Source organism: Cervus canadensis, chromosome 12 (genome assembly GCF_019320065.1).
Source record: "Cervus canadensis isolate Bull #8, Minnesota chromosome 12, ASM1932006v1, whole genome shotgun sequence".
Classification (NCBI taxonomy): Eukaryota; Metazoa; Chordata; class Mammalia; order Artiodactyla; family Cervidae; genus Cervus; species Cervus canadensis.
Window position 1 is genome coordinate 28,420,411 of NC_057397.1, and position 27,144 is coordinate 28,447,554.

The window sequence follows — 27,144 nt, forward strand, 5'->3', positions numbered from 1 at the left end:
AAGATTGGGTGTCCTTGTTTTGAACTTCTGCTTAACTTTCCTTTCAACATTGAGTCTATCTTTCAAAAAAATAAAAAGTATGCTTCACAATTAAAAACTAGTCTATCTTGGAGCCACTGTCCTTATTATGACCACAGGCCATTCTCCTGTGCCAGCTTCTTTGTGAACTCCAGAGGCTGGTCAGACCCTGAAGAGCCACATGTCCCCTGATCTGCCACCCTCACAGGTGGATGCGGCAAATGCCTACATGCAGCGTTATAAAGGAACAGCTATGCTGACAGACAGAACTTCCAAGAGAATCTTCCTCTAAGCAATGTATTATTTAAGAGTGACAGCACATAAAGGAGGGTGATGATCTATGGTTATTCAGCTTGCACATGATCAGGTAACACTCCTCGCCAGAAAAGACTACAACATCACTGTCTGAATGGAGGCCAAGCTCTGATTATGAAATTTCATGCTAGATGCATGTTTCAGAGCCTTCACGTTCCACTATAAGCTCCTTTGACACCTGGCCCCTGTTGAATTTCCTCAATCTTTACCCTTCAAGGAAGGCTTCCCAGGGGGAACTATGGTAAAGAATCCACCTGCCAATGCAGGAGATACAGGAGACTCGGGTTCAATCCCAGGGTTGGGAAGATCCCCTGGAGGAGGGAATGGCAACCCACTCGGGTATTCTTGCCTGGGAAATCCCATGGAGAGAGGAGACTGGCGGACTATAGTCCATGGAGTTGCAAAAAGTTAGGTACAACTGAGCAACTGAGCATGCACACACACACACACACACACACACACACACACACACACACACACACACACACATACCATTAAGAAGGGTAAGACCCATTTGTCTTTCTGAAGCATCACTCCTCAAAGTAAGTGCAATCTGGGGCCAAAAACTTCTGCCAAAAAACAGAAATGACCCGGCCTGCCACCCCTCCTTGTGGCCATGTGGATGAACTTGTCAATTACAGAGCCTGTCATTCCAGGGAGCCGGTTTAGGACAGAGAGTACACACAGGGTCTCCTGGGACAGGGCACAGGCTCCCACCAGCCACACGTCCATCAGGGCCCTGAAGCTCCCCGAGACCTGTTACTGATGCGGATACGAAGCCTGCTCGGCAGACAGCCAGATGGAAGAGAGAAGAAGCAGGCAGAGCACAGTGCCATAAAAATGCCACTTAATACCTACTTTTCCTTCACAAAGATTTCTCGGCTCCTAGCACAACCTACACATAGTAGGTGTTCAGTCCTCAAAAGCTATCCTTCCTTCCTGCTGAATAAACTTAGCCCTCGGCTCCTAGGAGTCCACACTGAGCTGTGATGCACATCAGCCACACTGACACGCCTAGTGAAAAGACAGTCTCTGTACACAGTTTTTGCTACTCCTGTCACTCAAAATGTGAGCCCCTCCCCCCTTTTTAAAACAGTTTCTCTTGTTTGGTGTACACAAATTAAGAATGAAGACCTTTCATTATGTTTATAAATCTCTGTATGTGTGTTCAGTCACTTCAGTCATGCCCTACTCTTGTGACCCCATGGACTGCAGCCCTCTAGGCTCCTCTGTCCATGGGATTCTCCAGGCAAGAATACTGGAGTGGGTTGCCATGCCCTCCTCCAGGGGATAAATCTCTCCAGCAGGATATTAACATGTAGAAGCACCTACAAGAGGAATAGACTTGATGAGAAAACAGGACCCAACAAAAAGATATTTCTCAGCTGTCAAATAAATAGTTTATATCAGGCAGGTAGAGAGGAGGCAGGAGCAGGATTTAGATTTTAAATAAAGCAAGTAGGCAAAACCAGATGACAGTTTCAAGCAGGAATATCAATGGGAAGTGGGAATTTTGAGGTCTCCTCATAGGCTTAGAATAGAAACATCCGTATAAAATAAAAGATGCTAAGTTCCTGGGGAACCACTAGGTTGGAAAAGTCGACTTCTGCTTGAAATCTACATTTCCTGGAGCCTAAGAGGAAGAACAACAGTGGAACTCTGCCAAGGGAGGAGAGGGAGAGGGAGGGGGAGAGTTCTTTCATTAAGATCCATCATCTTTGACCCGAAATCAGTGCCCCTACCTCTGAAAATATAGTGGTATATTTTTCTCCCGCTACAGGTAACTTTTATAATCAGTTGGAGCTTTGGAAAAAATTTTCAGTTGTAGAGGGGCAGGGGAGAAATGGAAATTTGTCTAAACTTGCTGACCTCTACAAATTCGCTATGATTTGTTTAGGACAAAATAATATGCCTGCATTTCATTGACCTTATGTCCCAAGCTTCAAGTTCACTGAAAGCCATATGCAGTGAAGATGCATAGAAATGGAAACCGGTATCAGATCCTTCATGGGGGTAGCAGCCTGCCCTTGGAATACATAGTTCTAGCAACCAGGAGACATCATTTCTTCCCTTCCCTTCTTCCATTTCTTTTCAAGCATTTATTAATTCTACCCACATTTATTGGACACCCAACACCCTTTCTGTAGCCACTGCCAGCTGAGCTTGTGGGCCAGGCACATATTTGCATTTTATTTTTCGTGTCCAAGAATCTGCCTATAACGTTGAGCGAACTTGGGCTCAAGACGTGGGGGTCCGTTCCCTGCAAAGCGCCTGGGTGTCCCAGCCCCTGCCAGGCTCCTGCGTGTGCGCGGCCCCCGGAAATTGAGGACATCGTGTTTTCAATTTTCCTCAATAAAGCCATGAATCTGGCAATCGGCTGGCCTGCTCCAGCTAAACAGAAAGGACAATTTGAGAAAGATCACAGTTCAGGCCCAGTCAGACGGAAACGATGGAAACACAGAGCTGGCCTGCGACGCGGCTCCACTGTCGCCGTTTGACTGACAAACTGACTCTTTGGAGGTGCTCATGCCCATTTCAGTCAGAGTTTATTGAAGGTGATTTTGATCTTCTCCGTGAGGCCACAGCAGTGGCCGTGCCATCTGTCACCTTGATTGCATCGTGGAGTCTCTGGAGAGAGCGCCATGGCTTCCGATCATTTACAGATTGTGCGGCGCTCGCCTCCATAAGGACCACATGCGCAGAGCCAGATGGCGAACATGCACGCTTATTATAAGTCTTTATCTCCGTGCAGGAAGGAGAGGAACCATTAGGTCTCCCTCAGGAGCTCTGCTCCCCTCTACACCATGCTGCTCCTCAGCAAATACAGTCTTCTTCAGCTGTCACCGGCCTACCTCTGAAAATTACAAAAATAAACAATAATTCCATCAGCCGCGGCCGGAAAGCCGAGAGGACGCAGCCAAGCCATCCCCTTGGCCTTGCCTTCTTTCTTCCCCTGGAAGCCCCACTGCGCCTGACTGTGGCCCTAGGTAAAAACAAGCGCGTTTGCAAATGCCACCTTAACGTGGTGATTCTTTTTTTTTTTAAACAGATTTAGAGAGGCCGCGGCTAGGAAATAACGTGAGATGGTCCTGTTTTCTGTTCTTGGGATTATGGCTTCCGCTGTATTGGCCTCACTCTTTTCCATTTAAGGATCTTATGTTTATTCTACCTATTTTTAAATTCTGCATTTTTTTTCTGCAATAATTCCAGGAGTGGGATCCACTGTGTCTCCATAAGGGTCAAGGTACAAGGTCCAGGTTGGACGACTTGGTTACTGGTAACTGTGAACAAGACTGGAAAACCCCAAGGACAGTGGAACTCTAGATAAGCTCCCCTCAGTAAACTCCCAATGGGAAAAAGACAGTATGGAGGGCTGGGAAGAGGGCTGGAAGGCTGAATGAGTCCAGCTCAGAGAACCATCTGAGGTGATCAGGTGAGCCGGTCAAAAAAAGAAAGAAAAAAAAAATGTGTGTTTCCTCATAAACCACCGTTGAAACTTACTATTAGGAATTCACAGAGGATCTAAAGGTATCCTCAGTGGAGCTATAACACAAGCAAAAAGAAATACCTACAAAATAAATACACATCAGTGGTAAGGAAAGTGATTCTCAACTTTTTATTTTATAGATATAACTTATATAAGAATGCATACATCTGAAATGTACACTTTAATTTTTGCATATAAATATTCCACCCAGGTCAGGATATAGGACATTTCTAGGACTCCAGCAGACTTGTAATAAAGAAATAAATGTTCATAAACAGATTCACTAAGGAGTCCACCTCTGTTGCTTCCAATGCTTTTCCCATAAACAATACACCCAAGCTTAGAAGTCTCCTCTCCCTCTCTCTCTCCCTCTCTCTCTCCCTCTCTCTCTATCATACACACACACACACACACGGAAGAAAGACAGAGAACAGTTCTTGAACGCTGACACCAAGAGCCCCTCAGTTATGTGGGAAAGCCCCCACCAGGAAGCAGCTGGTGGCAGAAACCAAGGAAAGATTTCCAGTGACCTATAACCTTGAAATCTCACCTACAAGGGTCATTCATTTAGAATAACTGCCACGATAGCTGTCAAGGAGGAAGAAGTTTTCCTCTGCCCTAGTAGGTTCTTCTGGCTGGTCTAAAAATTAGATTGACATGAGAATTAGTAACAGGAGAAAATCAAGCAAAAGTTTAATGACAGGTGTATGTGGGAGAGATCCAGGAAAACTAAGTGACTCATCAAAATGAAAACTTCACTTTAGACACCATCTTCAGCAAAAGACAAAAGAGGATGCTGGGAGTAGTAGTTTGGGACTTTAAAGGGGAGGAAGGTAACTGACAAATTGGAGATGAAAAGGCAAATGTTTAGTAAAGGACTTTGCAGGACCCTGCATGGACAGTGGGACCCTGTGCGGACGCAGATCGTTAGGCCCTTTCTGACTTTTCTCCCACCCCATTTAGCTCATATTCTTTTTCAGTTCTCTTTGATGAGAGCCCGATTCCAGGAACAGGCCTTCTTCTACACTATGGGATGTATAGGTACCAAATTTTGTTCCTCTGCATAACTGGATGATTGCAGTTACTGAAATTCAATATCTTTGCTCAGACACTGAATCCAAGTGAACCCTGTGCCTGCTACCATGGTCACACAATCCCTGACGGTTTAGGTTAAAGTGGCCTGAGACTTTATGAAATGAGGAGTCCACCATCTCTTACACACCGTTTTCCAAGGGTCTGGCTCTTCCAGTAACATCAGCCTTTGTTGGGAGTGCAGGATAAGCTACCATAGAGTAGTTATGAAAAAAATGACTGTGAGGCATCCCACTGGAAAACACATACACACTAACAAGCTACTTACACATCCAAGCTCTTCCAAAGGTAAGTGAGTCCCAGGACTTTCCCAGTGGTCCAGTGGCTAAGACTCCACACTCCCACATGCTGCAACTAAGAGTTTGCATGGTACAACTAAGACCCGGAGCAGCCAAATAAATAAATAAACATTTTTTTAAAAAGTAATAGAGGGAGCAGTCTCTAAGCTATCTGAGTTGTTGTCTCCCCAGCTGCAGTCCTCATTTTGCCCCAAATAAAACTTAACTCACAACTCTCAAAAATAAATAAATAAATAAATAAAAAGTAATAGAGTCCAAGTCTGTTCCCAAACACAAGTCCAAAAGTTATTCCACATGCTGGTTGACACATTAGGGATCTTTCCAGTCTATACCTGAATAGAAGACAATAATGTTTAAACAGACTGACTTAATTTTTTTTTTTGTAAACATTATTTAACCTGTCAACTTCCATCCTGGTGCTACTTTATTGACACTTTCTACAATTAAAAAAATAGCCATTATAATAGAGTATGTGTGTGTGCGCTTAGTCATGTCCGACTCTTTGTGACCCCATGGACTGTTGCCCAGCATGTTTCTCTGTCCATGCGATTCTTCAGGCAAAAATACTGGAGTGGGTTGCCGTTTCCTGCTCTAGGGGATCTTCCAACCCAAGGATTGAACCCACATCTCTTATGTCTCCAACATTGGCAGGCGTGTTCTTTACCACTAGTGCCACCTGGGAAGCCCATAAGAGAATATAGTCACCACTGAATATTTTTAAGAGGAAGAAATTTAGTGTATCATTCAACACAAATGTATTTTCAGAAGAGAGGTTAACAGTAAGATCTTACTCTTAAATTTTTTTTTTTTTTTTTACTTTGTGACATCAGGAAATGTGTGTCCATAACACCATGTGAAGGTTTGAGTGTGTGCAAGAAATGTATATATTTAATAGGCTTGTGTGCTCCCTATACTTGAGATAGTTTACAAATGTTATTTAAAGACTCAAACAAGAGAAAGCAGTCATGCCTATCAAAAATAATTCCTGGTCCCGGAACATTAACCTCACATAGATTGTTACCTAAGCACACAGATTTTTAAAATACCAGCATTCTTCCCCAGTGGATCTTATTTTTCTGCCCAGCACAGACAGGGATAAGTTTGGGATTAGTGCTACCTAAGTAAACAGATGATCCTGACCTCTGTCACATCTCCCCGGTTTGTGGTTTGGTTCAAAAACTATGTATAGGGAGGTACACTGTAAGCTGAATCACCAAATACAGGTCACACACTCCAAAAAGAAGGAAGATAATAAGAAATAACATAGTGCGTTTAATTAAAAATAAAAATGTGGTGTTACAAAAATGAAAAAGACCATCAAGATCCAGGAAAGGGAAAAGGAAACTGGGTTTGATGACTGAGTGTGGATGAAATGTGCCAAGATACAGGAAGGCTTCTGGGCCCCCACGTGGGCAGAAGATAATGCTGCAAGTCTGAGACACTGTGTTTATTTCCACTTCTGATTCTGGCACTTCTAGTGCAGCTGGGGTCTCAAGGCAGTGCCCCCAGCGCCGGCCTCAGGTTCAGGCGCCTGGAGAGGCCAGAGGACATAAAATCAGGTGGAGATGAATTACAGCCTTGCCTTGGCCTTGGCCAGGTTGCTTACTTTCTCCCGGCTTCACATTCTCTATCTACTAATAAGCAAGACAAATCCAGTCTCCCAAATGAGGATTAACTGTCATGAAGGAGAAAACATGTCTCATGTAACTGCCGCATACTAAGCCCTAAAAGCATGCAACAACTGAGATCAAGCCAGAGCAAACGTCACCAGCTCTGTTAAAAAACAGTGCTGCCAATGCAAATACAATGCAATCATTAAGATGATTAGGTCACAATGCAGAAATCCCATTTTGTAAAGCAGTCAGAATGGTCAATGCATATTTGATGGAGGGAAGGGGGCAGACTACAGACTAGAGCCATGCACCTGCCACTTGGTAACTGCTGTAACCTTGTGTGTGTTACTTAAATTTTCTGTGTTTCAGTTTTGCCACCTGAGAAAGGGGGCAACAATAAGAAACCCACCCCAGGATTAGATGAGATAATAGAGGTAACATGCCTGGCAAATTCTAAGCACTGTACAACTTAGCCAGCATTCTGAGTGCTCAGACGGCTGTGAAATAGTGGCTCATGATTTCATCCTCTACTCTCTTCTGGCTGTGGTGTAGCAATAAAATCTTATTGCTACTCAAAAGCCCAGGAAACTGACCAAAATCCATTGTTCACTTTTATTTGATGTTTTTGGTTCTCAGTGTTTGCTAAGTTGGAGCTATTGCTTATTTTATTTCATTGCTGCAAACCATACCTATAAACTCACTAAACTGTGTCACCCCTCTCTCTCTCTCTCTCTCTGTCTCACACACACACACACACACACACACACATACACACACTAGTGTAGGGTGAGTGTAGCTGGAGCTATCCAAACCCACAGCTGTTCCTGGGAAAACTCTTCAAAGGAAAAGGAATGACATTATTTTGGACTGAAAATGAAAAGACTTAGAGATTGGCCCTGATTCTATCATTTAACCTTTGGTAAAGCATGTATCCTCTCTGTGAAAGAGGTATTGGAATGTGTTTTCATTTCATGGGGTGGCTGAAAGGATCAAATCTGTGAAAGGACTTTGAACAATATGAAACCTTCTACAGGCTTAAATATCAGGTAGGGGTATTATATATTCGACAGCTTCGCCACCAAACATTCATGAGTGTGATAAATGGATTAATGAAGATTTTATCACAAATGTGTATCTGTCAGAAATAACTTAGAGTCTGGCTGAAAAGTAAGGACATCAACATTCACTGTGTTCTAAACCATAAGGCCGATATCGTGAGACATCCGAATTCTGCTCCCAGGGACTTCAGGCGTCCCTGGATCAAGAGAGATTCTGATTAATACAGAGGACGAATAGGGCTCACATTTTAATTTTGCTCCTTCCTCTCTTTGAGAATATTTCCAATATTATAATGTCTATCTTCCAAATAGCATAAGACCCAAATAAAAGTAAATCCAACAAAATCTGCTTAACTCAGGCTGCTTTAAAATAAGAGTTCATACAATAGGACAGTTGGTCCCAATCCTGGTTTAATATGTCTGTAGTACAAAGGGTCTTTGCTGCCTCCTGTTTCTGCAGAAAAAAGGAGCTTATTAAAATAAATGCAGAAGAGAATTTAAGCTCCTAATAGGAATGGAAAAGCAATAATTGATATAATAATAACAGAAAACAATAACTCTATTTTTCAGGATATTTCTTATTCTTGCACTGTAATTTAACTTAGTGATAGTAAAATATCAAGGGTTACTTCATATGAATGTAAAGAAAAGAAATAATTATTTCTCCTTAAAAAGTTCCAGAGAGTCTTTCAAAGCATGGTCTGACAATAATAAGGCAGATTTACTAAGAGTAAATTCAAGTAACCTATAATGAACAAAGTAATTCAAATCTTAAATAACATTTAGGAAACATACAGGCGTCTAACCTTTACTTTCTGTCATTAGATAAAGTAGGCATTAGAAGATAATTGATCATAATTACAAAGTAAGTATTTTTCAATAATAAATCATAGTGAATAAAATAAAAATCAATGTGTGTATATCTGGGTTTGTGTGTGTGCCTGAGTGCATGTCTGTGTTTGTGTGTGTTTGTGTGTGTCCAAGCCAAATTCAAATAGCAGGCAGTGATCACACTTCCCATCTTGTGAATGGCATTAGATATCTTGTTCAAAATCTCTGATTAATCTGATTAAGCTAGTGAGTGAATAATCCTTTAATCCTCTCAAGAATATAGTTTATGTCTGCTGAGTGTCAAATTTAAGACCCATAAGCTGTAAATACTGAAATTTAAGTGAAAGGAAGGAGAAAAAGGCAGTCACCCAAAGTGAAACCGTGCCGCCTCTTTCCCAGATCCTGTCTTTCGTGGGTGACCTTCTCGGCTGAAACAAGAATGAGAAACATTAGGAAAAATCATAAATCATTCTCCAGCCATGGCTCTGCGGCAGGGAGCGTATCAGTCACCAAGGACCAATCTGCTAGCATGTGCTTCCCTTTTCCCAACCAGTTTAATTATAAATTAATGGGCACTGCCTTTTGCTTCTCATTTCATTCTGGAGCAGAAACATTTTTAAAGCCAGATATTTATTTTATATTTGGAAAACTATCTCAGAAGAGAACGATTGCTAAGTTATCTTTGCAGAATCACAAGCAGCGAAAGGAACATCCTTCCATTAAAATCTCAGTCTGAGTGAGAAAGGCTGAGACCTGGGGCCCTGTGCTGCAATGCTGCAGCACTTGCACAGGACAAACCTCTCCTCGCATCACAAAATACGGAGAAACTATATGGGAACTAAACATAATGGCATGCCTGAGCAGTTAGGGCAAATTCTGGACAAAAGATACAAAGAGACCAAAAAACCCAATTGCCACTTTTGAAGAGCCTGGAGCAAAAGCAGGGTACCGTGCATGCGGGCTGCATAAAACACCACCTAAGGGGTACACAAACCAGCTAAGCCATCCCTCCAGCCTGACCGCCTGGACACACCCCTACCCTCACCCCATGTAAGGAACAAGCTCGCCCCAACTCAAGGAACTGTTCTCACTCCCCACTGCTGCAATGAGAGCCCCAATAACGCCTTGCCTGAATTTTTGGTCTGGCCTCTAGTCCATATCTATTGATTGGGGAAGGCCAAAATCCCTGGTCAGAATCACAAAGACAGCTCTTCAGCAACTGTTATGGCATTTGCCTTGCCCACGTCAAATGAATCAAGATGCCCTGATACTGCTAGGGCTTCCCAGGTGGCACAGTGGTAAAAGAACCTGCCTTCCAATGCAGGCCATGCAAGAGATGCGGATTCGATCCCACAGGTCGGGAAAATCCCCTGGAGAAGGAAATGGCAACCAACTCCAGTATTCTTGCCTGGAGAATCCCATGGACAGAGGAGCCTGGGGGGCTACAGTCCATGGGGTCACCGAGAGACATGACTGAGCACACACACACGCAGGATGCAGCTTTATCATTATTCACCAAATTCAAACAGTAACAATGAGATACAGTATTATGGGGAGGCGGTTAGAAGGATAGTGGTGACTCATTTGCTACCCAAGGAAACATTAAAAAAAAAAAAATTCTTTTAAACCAATTGGCTGGCTTGCTTGCTTGGCACATTTGACCACCTACTTTTCACTGAAACATGTATGTGTTGTGCTAATCAGAAGTTTATAATGTCTGCACCCCAGAATGTGCTGTAAATTTATTTGCCTGAGATATTTTTTGTGTCAGTTGTTTATGAAAATTATCCCTTGCCCCTAGAAACCTTGGCTGCTGAACGGACAAACCTGCTAGATGAGATTAATTTGCCACTCAGCTACTTTTTCACTTACTGATTTAACGTGAGTCAAGGGGATCTGGTCTAATTAAAATACTGGCCAACCCTTAAAAGCAGAAAGTCTGTATTATCCCTTAATTCCTCATGATGTGAGGAAATGAGGCAGAGGAAGAAGATCCCTCCCAGGCCTGCGTGCAGCTCCTAAATTGGTGGAAGGGTCTGGGAAGAGAGGTAAAGACTCCATCAGCTCCTGCAGCTCTCAATTCTTTGATTCTTCCATGGAGGCCTAGAAAAACTGGGTGCTCAGTAACCAACAGGGGAATCCTGGGGCAAATTCCTCTCCTGACTTTCTCTACTTTTGTCTGGATGGAGACCCTACGCTTATAGGTTTGCCCCCAAGCATACGGGGATAAGACAAAGGTGAGAAGCTTCTGCTGCAGCACAAGCCACCCCCTCAGCTGACCGTGTTCCCCAAGCCAGAGCTGCCAACCTCTGTGAAGATTTCAGTGCTGCTAACTTCAACATCTTCCTCTCGTGTCACGTAATTGGAACTGGTGCAGTCTAGCATATTCGGTCCTTTGTTTTAATAAGGTAGACAAATATCTCAAGTCTCCAACTTACATGTTCAGCTCCAGCTCCCCCTCCCCTCTACTCAGTAGTACTGGCTTCTGTATTTATGACTTGCTATCCCAGGTGGTGCTAGTGGTGAAGAATCTGCCTGCCAATGGAGGAGATGTAAGAACCGTGGGTTTGATCCCTGGGTCAGGAGATCCTCTGGAGGAGGCAGGGCATGGCAACCCACTCCAGTATTCTTGCCTGGAGAATCCCATGGACAGAGGAGCCTGGTGGGCTACAGTCCATGGGGTCTCAAAAAGTCGGACACAACTGAATCAACTCAGCACACACACACACATGATCTTACCCCTGTGGATATTTAGACTCTTATGATCTGTAACCCCATCCACCTACACTACATAATAACAGATGCACTTCTTTGCCTTTTCATGGTGGGTAAGTTAATAGCCTTCTTCTCTTCTGCCATTCATTCACTCATTCCTTTATTCATTCATTCAACTGTTTATGAAAGCTTGTTAACTGCCTGGACATAAAAACACTATGATTTAAAATGATACATAGATCCCCTTCGTACATTCCACACAGAGTCCAAAAAAGGGACCACAGATATGTGGATGTTACATATGCTTAGACCTTGCCAAAATGTAATATAAAGTAACTCAAACTCCAATCAGCTCCTTCTTTGAGACCCAAAGACCATGACAAAAGCGTATTCCGTGAGGACATACATGAGGGTCATAGCCACCCCACTCTCCTCTTACTATTCATCTGGCTTCAGATTTAGCTCTTCCTTTTGAGTTTCAATTGACTCTTGAAAAAGTCCATATATGCTGATATAATCTAGAGAGACTTTTCTGAGAGAAAAACAGGTCAAAGTATCAGCAGGGGGAAAAGTACATGGATGACCATCAGGAAATGGTAAGATCTTGAAATCTATTTCCAATGAATTTCAGAGCTGAATTGGGAATACAGACTCTAGGGTGTGAGAGCCCATTTTTACACTGGATCCAGAACTTAGATTCTCATCAATCTGTTTTACTAACCCTTTACTTCTAGGCAACGGGAGTTTGAACAGCATATTCAACTCCATCCAGGCTCTCAGCCAGAGAGAATAAAACTTGGCTCCACCTGCCAGTGATGTCTAATTTGGCAAATCTTCATGTTCATAAATTTGGGATCTGGAGTGGGCTCTGATTCCTCAAATGGCCATTCAGTCCCAGGTCTTCTCTAAGACTACCTACCTTTGCTCAGATTAAATAACCAGACCTGATCTCAATTCCGGTGTCCAGGCCCTCCAAAGCCCCTAAACCCTGATTGGCTCTTGCAGTCCTTTCTTATATGGTTCTAGATCCTATTTTTCATACCTTTGGTCAATGATTATAGTTTCCTTCCAAACAGAAAGATCTCCCAAGAAAATACCATCCTCATTACTTCTGGAATGGCCATCACTGGGGGATTCTAGTCACACCTCAACCATCAGACATTCTTACTTACACATTGGCCACTCTTTCAGTGCCTGAGAGATATTGATATCGAGGTCAGTCCCCCTTGCCCATCTGGCTTCAGCACCTTATTTATTCCCTTGGACTCAAGCTAGCAATATCATCCTAGGCAAACTTTTCTGAGTTACGCTATTAGGACCTACTGGAGCAGACTTCTAAAGAATGTAAGAAAGCAGAGTGTTAGTCACTCAGTTGTGTCTGACTCTTTGCAACCCCATGGACTGTAGCCTGTCAGATTCATCTATCCATGGAATTTTCCAGGCAAGATTACTGGAGTGGGTTGCCATTTCCTTCTCTAGAAGAAAGCAAAAGTAGTTATAAACATTTTATTGCTTTTGAGGTTCATTTAGAAGTGACTGATTCCTGGGGAACATGCAGGTCCCCAAGACCAGCCCAGACCAAAATAGGCCTCCTGTGAGTATTAAACAAAGATTACATCCCTTCTCTATCTAGGCTGAGATGCAGAAGTGACTAGTGGCCACAACACATCCACAGTGTCTTTCCTGGCATTGCTATATTTTACGCTCGAGCCTGTGGTTTTTCTAAAATATGATACTAGTGAATCTCTTGTTTCTAGTACTATAGCAACCAGCATGTGTCAAATGTTTTAAAAAGGAATAGAAAGCTGGCCTTTATCACCTCGTTTTCCTTCCCAAGAATATGTTTTTACCATTCACTTTGACACGACGGCGTGAAAAAGTTCAAGAAACTCATTAGATTGATTACAAGTGGAAAGCTGGAGAATATCATTATTATTGGGTATATGGGTACATGACAATCTTTATGTACTTGTTGATTTAAACACAGACTGATGCAGACATTCTGGAAACAGCCTGGTAATATTTAGCTAATTAAACATTCACTAAGACAAGCAGTACTGTTCCTGAATATAATTTTTAAAAATATCCTCACACACTCGGGGGGGCACGCTCCATGAGGTTTATTGTCATGTTGTTTGTGTGGGTGGAAGGGAATCATAGGATCTTTCACTAAAGGGTAAGGAAAGCATGGTAGCTGCCAATGTGGTTCCACGGCCATCAGAAACAAAGAACTGGGTGTTGACACGGTTACCTGGGTAGGTCTTAGAAACAATGGGTCATCATGATAAAAAGAAAATAGAATGAGCTATCTAATATGATGATACTTGTATAAATTAGCATATGTAAACAAATATAAGAACACAGGAAAACAAAATGATACCATCAAACACATTCATATGACTGTTTGTGGTAGAGGGAGGAATAAGAATGGCAGTGAGAACTTGAGAAATGGAGGCCAAATGAGACGGAGATGAGAGATAGATAGATGAATGGATGAATGAATGGATGGGCAGTTGGATGGATGGATGGATGGATGGATGGACAGAGGGATAGGTAGATAACAAATAGATCAATAACATGTAAGTAAGCCAACTAGTCAGTCAAGAAAGAATTCTGTGAAACCAATGATATGGTGTCATGAACTAAGACATATAATTAACAATTCTCTGTACCTGAAATCCAGAAGTAAACTAAAACAGTCCAAGAAAGTTGGTCAGTTTCTAGGGCAATATGACACTATCACTGAGGCAAACCTGAAATGGAGAATCAAAGCTTAACACTGAGTTGTGGCATTGCCCAGCCCTCACTCTGTCTGTGACACTTGGATTTGCCATGAACATCACATCTGGCTCCTTGAGACATCTCTCTAGTTATCAGCCAACACTGAAAGCCTAGACTGGGACCAGTCCGTGGACTCAGCATCTTTAACAGAGGAGGCATGAGCAACTGCTGGATGGCAAGATAAACTGAGGCAGCCACCAGCATAGGGGGATAAACACCCAGAAAAGGTATCTTAGAATAGTATCAATACTGATTCAGTAGTATAGCAGGGCTATAGAATACAGCAAGAGGCAATGGCTGATGACCCAACCTGATAAATGCAGCAACTGATCAAGTATCTTCTCTGGAAAAGCTCAGTCTCTGCAACCTGAGCAAACCAAAGGGCAGACTTCACATATGTCAATAGAAAGTAGACTCCTCACTCTTTCTTCTAGTCATTTACCTATATACAATACAGCCTCAGGCCCCAAGATCACAAAGGAAATCACAACATTTTCTTGCCTTTGAATGAATTCATCCTTCACAAGAGTCCCTTTTAGAGGATTCACATGTTGTTGAAGAATAAAGAGTCCAAGACTGAGCTGCCCAATATGGCAGCCACTAGTCACATGTGAGGGGCCTCCCAGGTGGCTCAGTGGTAAAGAATCCATCTACCAATGCAGGAGACGTGGTTCAACCCCTGGATTGGAAAGACCCCTGGATTGGAGAAGGAAATGCAACCCACTGCAGTATTCTTGCCTGGGAAATCCGGTGAACAGAGGAGACTTGTGGACTACAAGTCCACGGGGATCACAAGAGAGTCGAACACCACAGAGCAACTAAACAATAGCCACATGGGGCCATCGAGCACTTGACACGCGGCTAGTTCAAACTGAGATGCAAAGACTTAGTATGATAAAAAGAATCCCAGAAGTCTCATTAATAATTTTGATATTCATTAAATGTTGAAATGATATTTTGGAAAAACTAGGTTAAATAAAATATATTATTATTAAATTATTTCCACCTGTTTTTCTTTACTTTTCCTGAAGCAGCTCATAGAAAATTTTAAATTACATCTATAATCCACCTTTTATTTCTCTTAGACAACATTAGTCTGGAAACATACATGTTGATTTAGAGCTACTCTTTCAGTTAGGAATGTGAAACAAAGCCTGCTTTTTTCCTTCAAAGGTGGAAGATTCTCTCTTTTGGATGATACTGTTCAACTGAAGATTTAAATTTGGTCCCCTAGGATTTCTTGTCAGTGATGATTCCCACTTGAAGCTTCTGGCCTTTTCTTTATTTTTAATTCCACTGGAAGGACTGATGCTGAAGCTGAAACTCCAATACTTTGGCCACCTGATGTGAAGAACTGTCTCACTGGAAAAGACCTTGATGCTGAGAAAGATTGAAGACAGGAGCAGAAAGGGACGACAGAGGATAAGATGGTTGGATGGCATTACTGACTGGATGGACAAGAGTTTGAGCAAGCTCCAGAAGTTGGTGATGGACAGGGAAGCCTGGCGTGCAGCAGTCCATGGGGTCACAAAGAGTCAGACACAACTGAGCGATTGAACTAAACTGAACTCCACACTAAATAGAGGATTATCAAATCACAGTAGACCAAGAGGTCCATGTAGGTTGGGGACAGCCTACTGTACATCCCAGTGATGATCTAAATTACATTCAGTTTTCAGGACTTTTGTGTCAAGACAACTTTTAACATCCAGAAGGTCTTCTCTGGGCCTCTTCTTACAATCCTGGCATAAAAGCTCACTGACCATCTAGGATGGAAAAGAAATGAAAACACTTCATATCTAAATATGTCACTTTCCACTGTAAAAGGAAGTCAGAAAATGGAAGACTCATTCACCTCTTATTCCGAGGAGTCAATGTGACAGGAAGTAAAGATTAAAAAATAATAATAATAAACTATGCTCCTTTGAAGTTAGAAAAAAGAGCTTTACTTAATAAAAATATAGCATGTATAATTCAAATACTGAAATATCATGAAAGACCTCTATGAACTTGAGGATAGGGCACAGTTTCTAGCTGGATTATAACTACATACATATATCACCACTCTTTTTTATTTTCTTTTTCTTTCCTTCATTTGAGCCTGATCCCTGGAGTCAACCACTGACCATCAGGGACTTGTTGTAAGTAATGGTCATTTGTGTTTCATAATTATCTTGAATCAACACAATTAGTTCCACATTCTGCCATTTCCTTCCTAAGGCATCTGTAAACATTTTTTACACAATTCCAGCAAATAGCTTTTGTCAATAATTAAATTTTTTAATTTAAAAAAGTAGAATGATCCAGAATAGCTATTTTAGATGTGCTTGACATACGCCTCCAAGAGAATAAGAAAATATTCTTCAAGGCACCAGCCAAGGGGTTTTTCTCTTTCAATTATCAACCACAGATCCACAATTTAGAATGTCTTTGGTCACAGTTTTAATGTGGTTAAATCAACATAAAGCCTGAAGGACATTTAATTTAAACAAGAATGTACTTTGCTTGATTGAATGATTTTGTTTTATTCCCTTGAATTATTTTGATTCACTCCACAAAAATGTATTGAACACCAGCTATGTGTGTACAGGGCAATACATGTAATGATTGCAAATTTTTTGTGTGTATCAGAATCATTTAGATTCTACCTAAAGCAACTAATTCATTGAGTCAGAAGTAGATCCTGGAAATATGCACTTGTAATATTTACCCAAGGTGATTCTGAAGCAAGAGGGACTCAAACTCCCATTTTTGAGAAATAGTGAAACAGAGCTTCAGATTCTGTCTCTTAATCTTCAGAAAGGTGTGGTCTATAAATTTTCACCCGTGAAAATGTTCGTATAAAACTGAAAAATCTAAATGCAGGTCCTTACCCACCTGCATCTAGGAGACTTTGTTCAGAAGAGAATAGAAAGTCGGGTGTCATTTCTAAAAAACCCGCTTTGAATTTCTAAAAAGACTTTCTTCAAGAATCGCTCCTAAAATAGTGTTTTCTAATAGATTCTTCAGAAATAGGCAAATCCTTTTCCAGGTGGTTAAAATCTGCAGACAGGGACTAAGCACAGAAAATCCATCCTCTTCAAGCCACTCACCCGAAAGCACAGAGGACCATCTGGAGGGTGTGGTCACCAAAACGGTCAGCGAGCACAGTCACTGTGCTGTGCGCCATCCCAAGCCCTGAATCCCTCCTTGGGTGCCATATTCAGGTTTGCGCTTTGTTTTGTCTTCCTTTGTTGTGATGTTTTCCCCCCAGGACAAGGTTTGGCAAATTTTAAACAGTACAATTACAAGCTGAAAAGGGATATTTTTCTGATATGCCGAGGCCTGGAGACAGAGGTGGTGCTGCTAACAGAGACCAAGGGAGGGAGGGAAGCAGGTGGCCAACTGCGGCACTGATGCTCATCCTGTGGCATAAACTGTTCATCTGTGTTGGGGCATAGCCGATTAACAATGTTGGGATAGTGCAGTTAGACAGCAAAGAGACTCACTCACACATATACATGTACCCATTCTTCCCCAAACTCCCCTTCCATCCAAGCTACCACATAACATTGAGCAGAGTTCCATGTGCTATACGGTAGATCCTTGTTGGTTTTCCATTTTAAACATAGCAGTGTGTATATGTCCATCCCAAACTCCCTAACCATCCCTTTACCCCATTCTTCCCACTGGCTACCATAGGATCATGACATTAAATTTTGAATTGAGGGTCATCTCTACTTATCCCTTCCCTGATGGCTCAGTGGTAAAGAATCCACCTGCCAATGTAGGAGACCAGGGTTTGATTCCCAGGTCAGGCAGATCTGCTGGAGAAAAGAATGGCTACCCACTCCAGTATTCTTGTCTGGAGAATCCCACAGAGGAGCCTGGTGGGCTACAGTCCATGGGGTCATAAAAAGTCTGACATGACTGAACGACTAACACACATACTTATCCCTAGTTCTAACCAGATCCTAACCAGAGAGATGAAAATCAGAGTATATCAACACACCAATAACATATCAAATGTATATTTATATCAAAATATTATTGATACATATATAAATAATGGGGTTTTCATTGGGTACTGTAAACCAATCAAGTATACCAATAAAACTAGAAAGACTAAAATTGGTGAGCCCCACCCTTGCCATAAGGAGAAGCCGTACACATCCAACCTCAGGAATAGAAAGCAGTGGCCTCAGCCTGTCAGGATGCTTTTCTCATGGTGGCTTTAGCATCCTGTTTTAGATGACAGAATTATTTTCCTGAATTTCCCTCCAAATTAGTAACCAGTAATGAAAGTCGATTTCCCTATCCACATTTGGCAACGGTGAGAACGTTTAGCCACTTTCACGTCAGGTGGTAGAACTGTGAGGAAAAGACATGAGGTAGTTAAAAATTTGAAGAATATGTCAATTGGTAAAATTAGATAAAAAGTTACGCTGTGTTCTGCCCTACATTTGGACTATCACAAGTGAGGCAAACTTTTCTAGGCAAACTGCTGAGGACTGCCAATTTAACAAGCTGTTCCCTGCTGCAAGGGACATATTTATGGACATACTTTCAACAAGACGTACCTAGTGCTACCAAGCTGTGCTGTACTGAAGAGCAGAAAGACTCAGAGTGATAGATTAAAAAAAATAAAATAAAGGATTTCACACATGGGTCCTATTAAAATCAGATCAAGTATTCTGAAATTTACAGGCAAAAATATTTAAAATAATGAGAGGGTTGTTGCATGATCTAAGAAGAAAACACTTGGGAAATGTAAAAGATAAGATTGACACAGCATGTTTAGCTCAGGCTGTTGTACAACAAGGCTCTTGAAGGGAGAGAGGAAAAGCCAAGCTACGTTGTGAATATTCCCGTTTTTAATCAGTTGGGTCAACATAGCTCAAGCGCTATTGAAAACCTAGGCCTCTCTCATGAATGTTTTTCAATATAAAGATTAGCACTCACAAAATATTTCAAGAAAGACTGATTTCATGTCTCCTGATCTTTGGATGGTCCAAAAGTCACCTGAAGTCACTACTGTTACTGGTACTTATTTATTTTGAGAAGCCATTGACTATTTGCTATGAAAGCACTTCCTCTCCTTCGGAATGTGTTTGGGATACTAATGAGTCAGACTGTTCTCTATTTAAAATGTGCTACCTATTTCTATTTCTGCTAGTGGAGATATCAAGTCCACTTAGAGCTCATCTTCTTAGTTCTGGGGTGGGGGGGAAATCATTGCTCCAGGGAAAAAGTATAAATGAATTGATGGCGGTGGTGGTTTGACACGAACCTGGGGGTGGCTACTTTGCAGTGATCCCTAACACATTCAGTAATTCCATCCATCCATTTATCTGACTACAGAACCTTTGCTATTCACCTAAAACTATCATAACATTGTTTGTTAACTGGCTATACCCTGATACAAAACGGCATTCCCAGGTGACACAGTTGGTAAACCATCTGCCTGCCAATGCAGGAGATACAAGAGACAAGGGTTCAATCCCTGGGTCAGGAAGATCCCCTACAGTAGGAAATGGCAACCCATTCTAGTATTGTTGCCTGGAAAATTCCATAGACAGAGGCTGTGTCTGACTCTTTGCGACCCCACAGCGGGCTACAGTCCATGGGGTCGCAAAGAGTCAGACACAACTGAGCAAGCACGCATGCATGCATGCAATACAAAATTAAAAACTAAAAAACAAACAAACAACAACAAAACCATCAAGGTAGGTTTAAAAGAAGGTTGGTCTCCAGAGGTCTGGTCTGGATTTCATGTAAGAAGCAAATTATATCCACTAGCCATTCCAGTCAACGAGACAACTGAAGATTTTATTTGATATTGAAATAGTTTGTGTCCTTTGGTGATTCATATTTACATACACTGTATAGAGTCTTCACATTGCATATTCACTCATTAATTTATTTTTATCCTCAGAACAATGTGTGAAACTGGTGGAAAGAGTATTCCCATAACCCCCAGTGTTTTTTCAGATGTATTAATAGTAACTAAGAGTCCAAATTTTCAATCATGTGCTGAAGGTTCCAGAGGAGCAAGTCCCCATTGTTGACTGGTCTCTGTCCCAGTGTGTTCTTCCAAATCCCATGTCTGTGCCTTTCCCGGCTGCCCCAGCATCTGAGTCCTTGTACAGCCTCTGGGTCACTTCACCCCACAGCAAAGGGACCCTGGAACTGCACCACAAGAGAACAACTCAAACCCTGGCCGCCATCAGCTCCTGCTGCCGTGAGCTGCCTGTGCCAACAAGCACCTCTTGCCCACCTATGCACCTCGGGCTGCTTCTATAGTTTGGAACAAGGTGGAAGGAATTATAGAAGGGGAAATAGGAGAACACAGAGCATCCAACCAGAGGATGCTCAATTTCCTGGGCCATGCAGAGGTACAGCACATGCTGTGCAACCTTGGGCAAGTTACTTACCTTCTCTGGTCCTCAGTTCCCTCAAACGTAGGAGAATTATAGGACTTACTTTGAGGAAAGGCAGTACAGATTAATTGACTTAAAATATAAAGGTGCTTGAAGCAATGCCTAAGATAATGTACATAAAAATACCATTGTGCTCTAGCTCAGTCGTGTCTGACTCTTTGTGACACCATGGACTGTAGCCTGCAAGGCTCCTCTGTCTGTGGGATTCTCCAGGCAAGAATCCTGGAGTGGGTTGTCATTTCCTCCTCCAGGGGACCTTCCAGACCCAGGGACTGAACCCACGTCTCCTGTGTCTCCTGCATTGCAGGCAGATGCTTTACCCGCTGAGCCATTAGGATACTGTAACTGCTAGGCAAATGTGACATGCAGGATGGTCTCAAAAATAGAAGTCTTGAGCAGGACAGACAGCAATTTCTATTCACACTTGTAGACAAGATGTTGTGAATAAAAGTACTTTGTAAAGTACTGGTCAAACTGTAAACTATCTTGGTAATTACCTTCTTTGTAAGCGACTTGTATCATGCAATGCAATTTTAGGACTACAAAAATGTCAGTAAGTGATTTATATAAAATGTAAATGAGACCTGGTTACCCCTTCTTAAAATTCTATCACACTGGGGAAAAAAAAAAAAGAAATGCCATCATCCGTCCCATCTCTAGCTGTCAAAATCCTATGCATGCAGAGAATTCCAATAACTGCCACCATTTGTGGAGTCCTCACTCTGTGCTGGGCCCAGTGAGTTACATGTTATCTCATTTAATCCCGTGGAAATGCTATAAGTGTAACCAACCCAGATTTACAGACACGAAATCTAAAATTCTGAGAGGTTAAATAATTTGTCCCATGTCAGCATCCAGCAAATAGTGAGGCTGATTCAGTCCTAGGGCCCTGGGACACTTGAACCAACCAGTCTATATGCTCCTTCCATGGAAAAGAAAATCACCTTATTCTAAAACAGTATGGTACTTTGTTCACACTTTTTTTCATGGGAATACAATTTTATCCTGAATTACAATTTTTTTCTGCATATCACAGGTTATCTGCTGGTTTACAGGCTTCACAAAAACAGAGAATAAGCCTCATGCATCTGTGAACATACCCAGGATGCCTGGCAGGTGCCTGGGAGTGGAGGCAAGAGGACCAAGATGGAGGAGGAAATTCACACCTTGTTTGGGCTTTAGCTGCCTTCCTTGAAAATGAGCTAGAAAATCCCCAGCTCACAGGATTGCTCTCAAATGAAACCAACAACACAGTTTAGCAACGAGTTTGATATTCTTTATTCAGTTCAGTTCAGTCACTCAGTCATGTCTGACTCTGTGACCCCATAGACTGCAGTACGCCAGGCTTCCCTGTCCATCACCAACTCCCGGAACTTGCTCAAACTCACGTCCATCGAGTCAGTGATGCCATCCAACCATCTCATCCTCTGTCGTCCCCTTCTCCTCCTGCCTTCAATCTTTCCCAGCATCATCATCTTTGCCAATGAGTCAGTTCTTCGCTTTAGGTGGCCAAGTATTGAAGTTTCAGTTTCAGCATCAGTCCTTCCAATGAATATTCAGGACTTCTTTCCTTTAGGATAGACTGGTTGGATCTCCTTGCTGTCCAAGGGACTCTCAAGAGTCTTATCCAACACCACAGTTCAAAAGCATCAGTTCTTTGACGCTCAGCTTTCTTTACAGTCCAACTCTCACACCCATACATGACTACTGGAAAAACCATAGCTTTGACTAGATGGACCTTTGTTGGCAAAGTAATGTCTCTGCTTTTTAATAAGCTGTCTAGGTTGCTCATAGCTTTTCTTCCAAGGAGCAAGTGTCTTTTAATTTCATGGCTTAAGTCACCATCTGCAGTGATTTTGGAGCCCAAGAAAATAAAGTCTCTTACTGTTTCCACAGTTATTTAACATGATGTGATGGAACCAGAGGACAAGATCTTAGTTTTTTGAATGTTGAGTTTTAAGCCAGATTTTTCACTCTTCTCTTTCACTCTCATCAAGAGGCTCTTTTGGTTCTCTTCAGTTTCTGCCATTAGGGTTGTGTCATCTACATATCTGAGGTTATTGATATTTCTCCTGGAAATCTTGATTCCAGCTTGTGCTTCATCCAGAATGGCGTTTCGCATGATATAAGAAGTTAAATAAGCAGAGTGACAGTATAAAGCCTTGACGTACTCCTTTCCCAATTTGGAACCAATTTGGAATTCTTTATTCAAGGGAAAGCCATACAGGATTTGGAGAGTACAGAGCCTCATAGGCAGTGGGGCGCTCTTCCCTGGGGATGCAGGCAAGAGCAGTTTTTATGGAGATTAGAAGCCGCAACGTGGAAACAGGGCATGACTGGCAGGGCGGGAGATGTAGATTTCCCTCTGAGGCAGGCAGACCCCGTTTTCTAGGGTAAAGTGAGCTCCCAAAAACTAAGCAGAAGAGTGTGGTTGGTGTGTGGTAGTTTCCCTGAGACTGAGGTATTTCTGATGAGTGCTGGCGGACTTAGGTCTTGATTTGTGATGGAGGCCAGGCCACTGGGATGGCCTCCATTCCATGGGTCTGAAGATATGAAAGTGAAAGTGAAGTCACTCAGTCATGTCTGACTCTTTGGGACCCCATGGACTATAGCCTACCAGGTTCCTCCGTCCATGAGATTTTCCAGGCAAGAATACTGGAGTGGGTTGCCATTTCCATCTCCAAGAGATCTTCCCAACAGAGGGATTGAACCCAGGTCTCCCACATTGTAGGCAGACGCTTTACTATCTGAGCCACCAGGGAAGTCTGAAGACATGAATTAACCTTTATCAGGTCTAGTAAGAAAATACAGTCTGAATTGCTCCGAATAGAACAGAGTTCTACCAACCTGCACCATTCAAGTTTATGGAGTTACACTGAAGTCAGGGCGGTTCCTTGGGTAGATTGTGCCTTAATCAAGAAAAGACAGTCAATGGGACTTGAGCACAGTGAGGAGAGACGTGGGAAAGACCTGCTGAATTTCCCTGGAGGGTAGAATTTTAAGGAAAGTGGTGAGCAAGTAAGTAATAGAGAATAAAGTGGAGGGGGAGGAATGGCTCAGAGGGTAAAGAATCTGCCTGCAATGCAGGAGACACAGGTTCAATCCCTGGATCAGGAAGATCCCCTGGAGAAGGGAATGGCTACCCACTCCAGTACTCTTGCCTGGGAAATCCCATGGACAGAGGAGCCTGGGGGGCTCCAGTCCATGGGGTCACAGAGTCAGACACGACTAACACTCAACTCAACTCAGTGGGCAAAACGAAGATGGAGAAGTACAGAGAAAGATGGGGTTTCGTGCTATCAGATCTTTAGATGCAATGGGGCAGCCGATTGGGTAGCAGGGCCCACCCTCCACCACCCCTCCCCTCCAATGGGCAGCTCACAGACCTGAAGCACCCCCCTCCCTACCCAACTTCCTTCCACTCATCCCAGGGGTGCACAAGGCTATCCTCCCGGCTCCACCCCTTTCACCAACCCTTCCAGAAAACCAGGGACCTTCACTAGAGCTGGGACCTACAGTCCCGGGTTCACTGAAGCTCTAGAAACAACTTCAGGTGAATTCTGTGAGAGACTGTGGTGGTGAATGCTCAAGTTTTCCCCAGGTTTACCAAGGGAGCCTGAAATGGTGCTAACAGCTTGTTTCCTTGACAGCAGAAAATCGACAGTTTTTTTTTTAATCGTTTGTTGTCTGTCAAGAATTCCATAGAAATAATTGATGCCTAAAAACACAAGGAAAAGTGCATTTTTTTTTCCAACTTCGAGGTTTGCTTCCAAGGAGGTTGAGGAGGGGGAGGAGGAGGGGGAAATTTTGCAATGTGAGTGGTGAGCAACAAAGACCCTCAAGAGGCAGGGGATGAGCACCTTCCCAGACATGGTCCTCCGGGGTCAAGGAGGCCTCTGCGGCCTCAGGACCAGCAGGGAAGCCCTGAAGGCAAGAGTTCAAAACAAAAACAAGCCACAAACCAACCAACACTGCAGAAAGGGAGGAGTCCGCCCGCCAGGCCCAGCGGCCCATGCAGAGATGCTCCAGACCCGGCCTGCTTCCAGCGGGTGTGTGGATATCGGTGCAGTCTCCGGCCTCCTGGCGGGGGCGGGGTGGGGGGTCACCCTCCAGGCCAAGGCTTCTGAAGTGGGGCAAGGGGTCCGCCCGGCCCATCGATTATTAACGAGCCAGACTTTAAAAAAAAAAAAAAAGGCTGGCCGAGGGAGGATGAGATGGACTCGCCTACACTCTAGAGAAAACAAAGAGGATGCAGGCGCGGGGGAGGGAGGCACTGGGGAGTCAGGCGCAAATGCAGCTTTCAAGTTCAAAGGGCTTATTTTGCATGAGAAAACACACGAGGACTCGAGGATTGGTGGTAGGCAATCCCCACCTCCCCCGGCTTTAGTATCTGCTCAGCAAAAAAAAAAAAAAAAAAAAAAGTCAGGATTAAAACCATCGGCCTCTGGGACACCTTAAAAAAAAAAAAAAAATCCCTTTCTTCTGTGTCCTTATGTACAAGGGTAAAGACCAGCTTTCCACGTCCAAGCCGGGAGTGCTGAAGGGAGGACGAGCAGTGGGGCGCCCAGCCGGAGCCTCTGTCCTCTGCCTGTTCCCGATTCCATGGCCCGAGGCGATGGTTTGCATTTTTAGGACAACAGCCGGCTCTGGGCAAGCAGGAGACCTCTCGTCAGGCTTCATTACTGCACGCACAATGACACGCCGCGCTGATGGAGCGCTGCGAAGCGGCTGCGCCTCCGCGCGATCCCGACCCCCGCGTCCTGCCCGCTCCCCCCCGCCCGCTGCCCCACACCTGAGCTCTGAGCCTGTGTGCGCTGCCCTACCTGGGGACCCGGCGCGCCCGCTGGAAATCAGGCTTTTCCTCCTTGCTCGCTGTTTGGTGTCTGCATTTCTTGAGAGACTCGGAGAAGCGCTGTCTTAGCCAACTGAACTTTGTCGTTGAAAAGCACCCTTTCCCTTCCTCCCCCTCCCGTCTGCTTCCTGAGATTGAGTCTCCAGGACACCGTCGCCTGATCTGGACAGGATGGCTTACCTGGCCCTGGGAACACAGATAGCCGGAAATACAGATCCCCCGTCTCCTGACAAGGTCATTTACCTTTTTAGTTACCTCCCTAACTCCAATAGTCTTGCAAGAAATCCTAACTGCCCTCTCAGAAAGAAATCTCACAGCTGACGCTGCAGGTGTCATCATTAAATCTTGCCTGTTAAGAAGGGATACCCCTCAGTGTGGGCTTCCCTGGTGGTTCAGTGGTAAGGCATCTGCCTGCAATGCAGGAGACACAGGAGATGTGGGTTCAATCCTTGGGTTGGGTAGATTCCCTGGAGGAGGGCATAATAACCCACTCCAGTATTCTTGCCTGGAGAATCCCATGGATAGAAGAGCCTGGCTGGATACAGTCCATGGGATCACAAAGAGTCGGACTCAACTGAATCGACTTAGCATGCACACATGTACTTTTTCAAATAAGGATGAATGTTTGCATCAGCCAGAAAACAGGCCATGAGGGTTTGTTCAATGCTGATACACCAAGATTTCTAACTCAATATATTATCAAAGAAAAACTATAAAAGTACAAGATTACCAGTTACAAGATTACTGGATAGTTTGAAGGAATTATTTCAGGGGAAAACGGTTAAGACAGGTTGAACTTGACCTTGAAGCTCCAGTAAACTTTTCTGAAGCCTCTGGGGCTCAAGTTATGCCGAAGATCATTAGACAAATCCAACATCTGAATCTTTGAAGAGAGCCGCCAGGAGAGATGTGATGTAGGAAACTTAAGAGCAAATCACAGACCATTAGCTAATAATGAGGTGTGGAAAGGGAGATCATTGTGTTATAGAGCAGCATCTTCTTACCAGTTCCATTAGTTAGGGCATGGGCTCAGCAGTTCTAACATGAGACCACACAGAATGAGGATTACATAAGACAGAAACTTATTTTTCCTTTGCTTAGCAGTCCAGAGATAAGCAGGCCAAATCGAAAGAGAAGGTCTGCTCCACAAAGTTATTCAGAGATCTAAGTTCCTTCCATCTCAATGATTGGTACTAACTACTATGGCAGGAGTTCTCAAACTTTAAAGCAGAGGTTGGTAAACTGTTTCTATAAGGGACAAGGTAGTAAATATTTTAGTCTTTACATCTCACATGTGGTCTCAATTATATGGTGTTCTTTGCTTTTGTTTTTGATGTTGATGGTGGTGGTTGTTGCAACTCTTTAAAAATATGAAAACTATCCTTGGCTCAATGACCCTACAAAAGCTAGCTGCTGTAGTCCTTGCTTTCTAGAATCTGAATCACAAGGAGGGCTTTCTGAGCCCACCCCAGAGTTTCTGATTTAGAAGGTCAGAATGGGACCCAAACATCTGCATTTCTAGCGAGTACTCATGTGATGCTGATGGTTTGGTGACCCACATTGAGAACCACATCCCTCCTCCCTTTCACCATTGGTAACCGTAAGTTTGTTTTCTTCATCTAAGCGTCTGTTTCTGTTTTGCGTGTAGATCCACTTGTATTCTT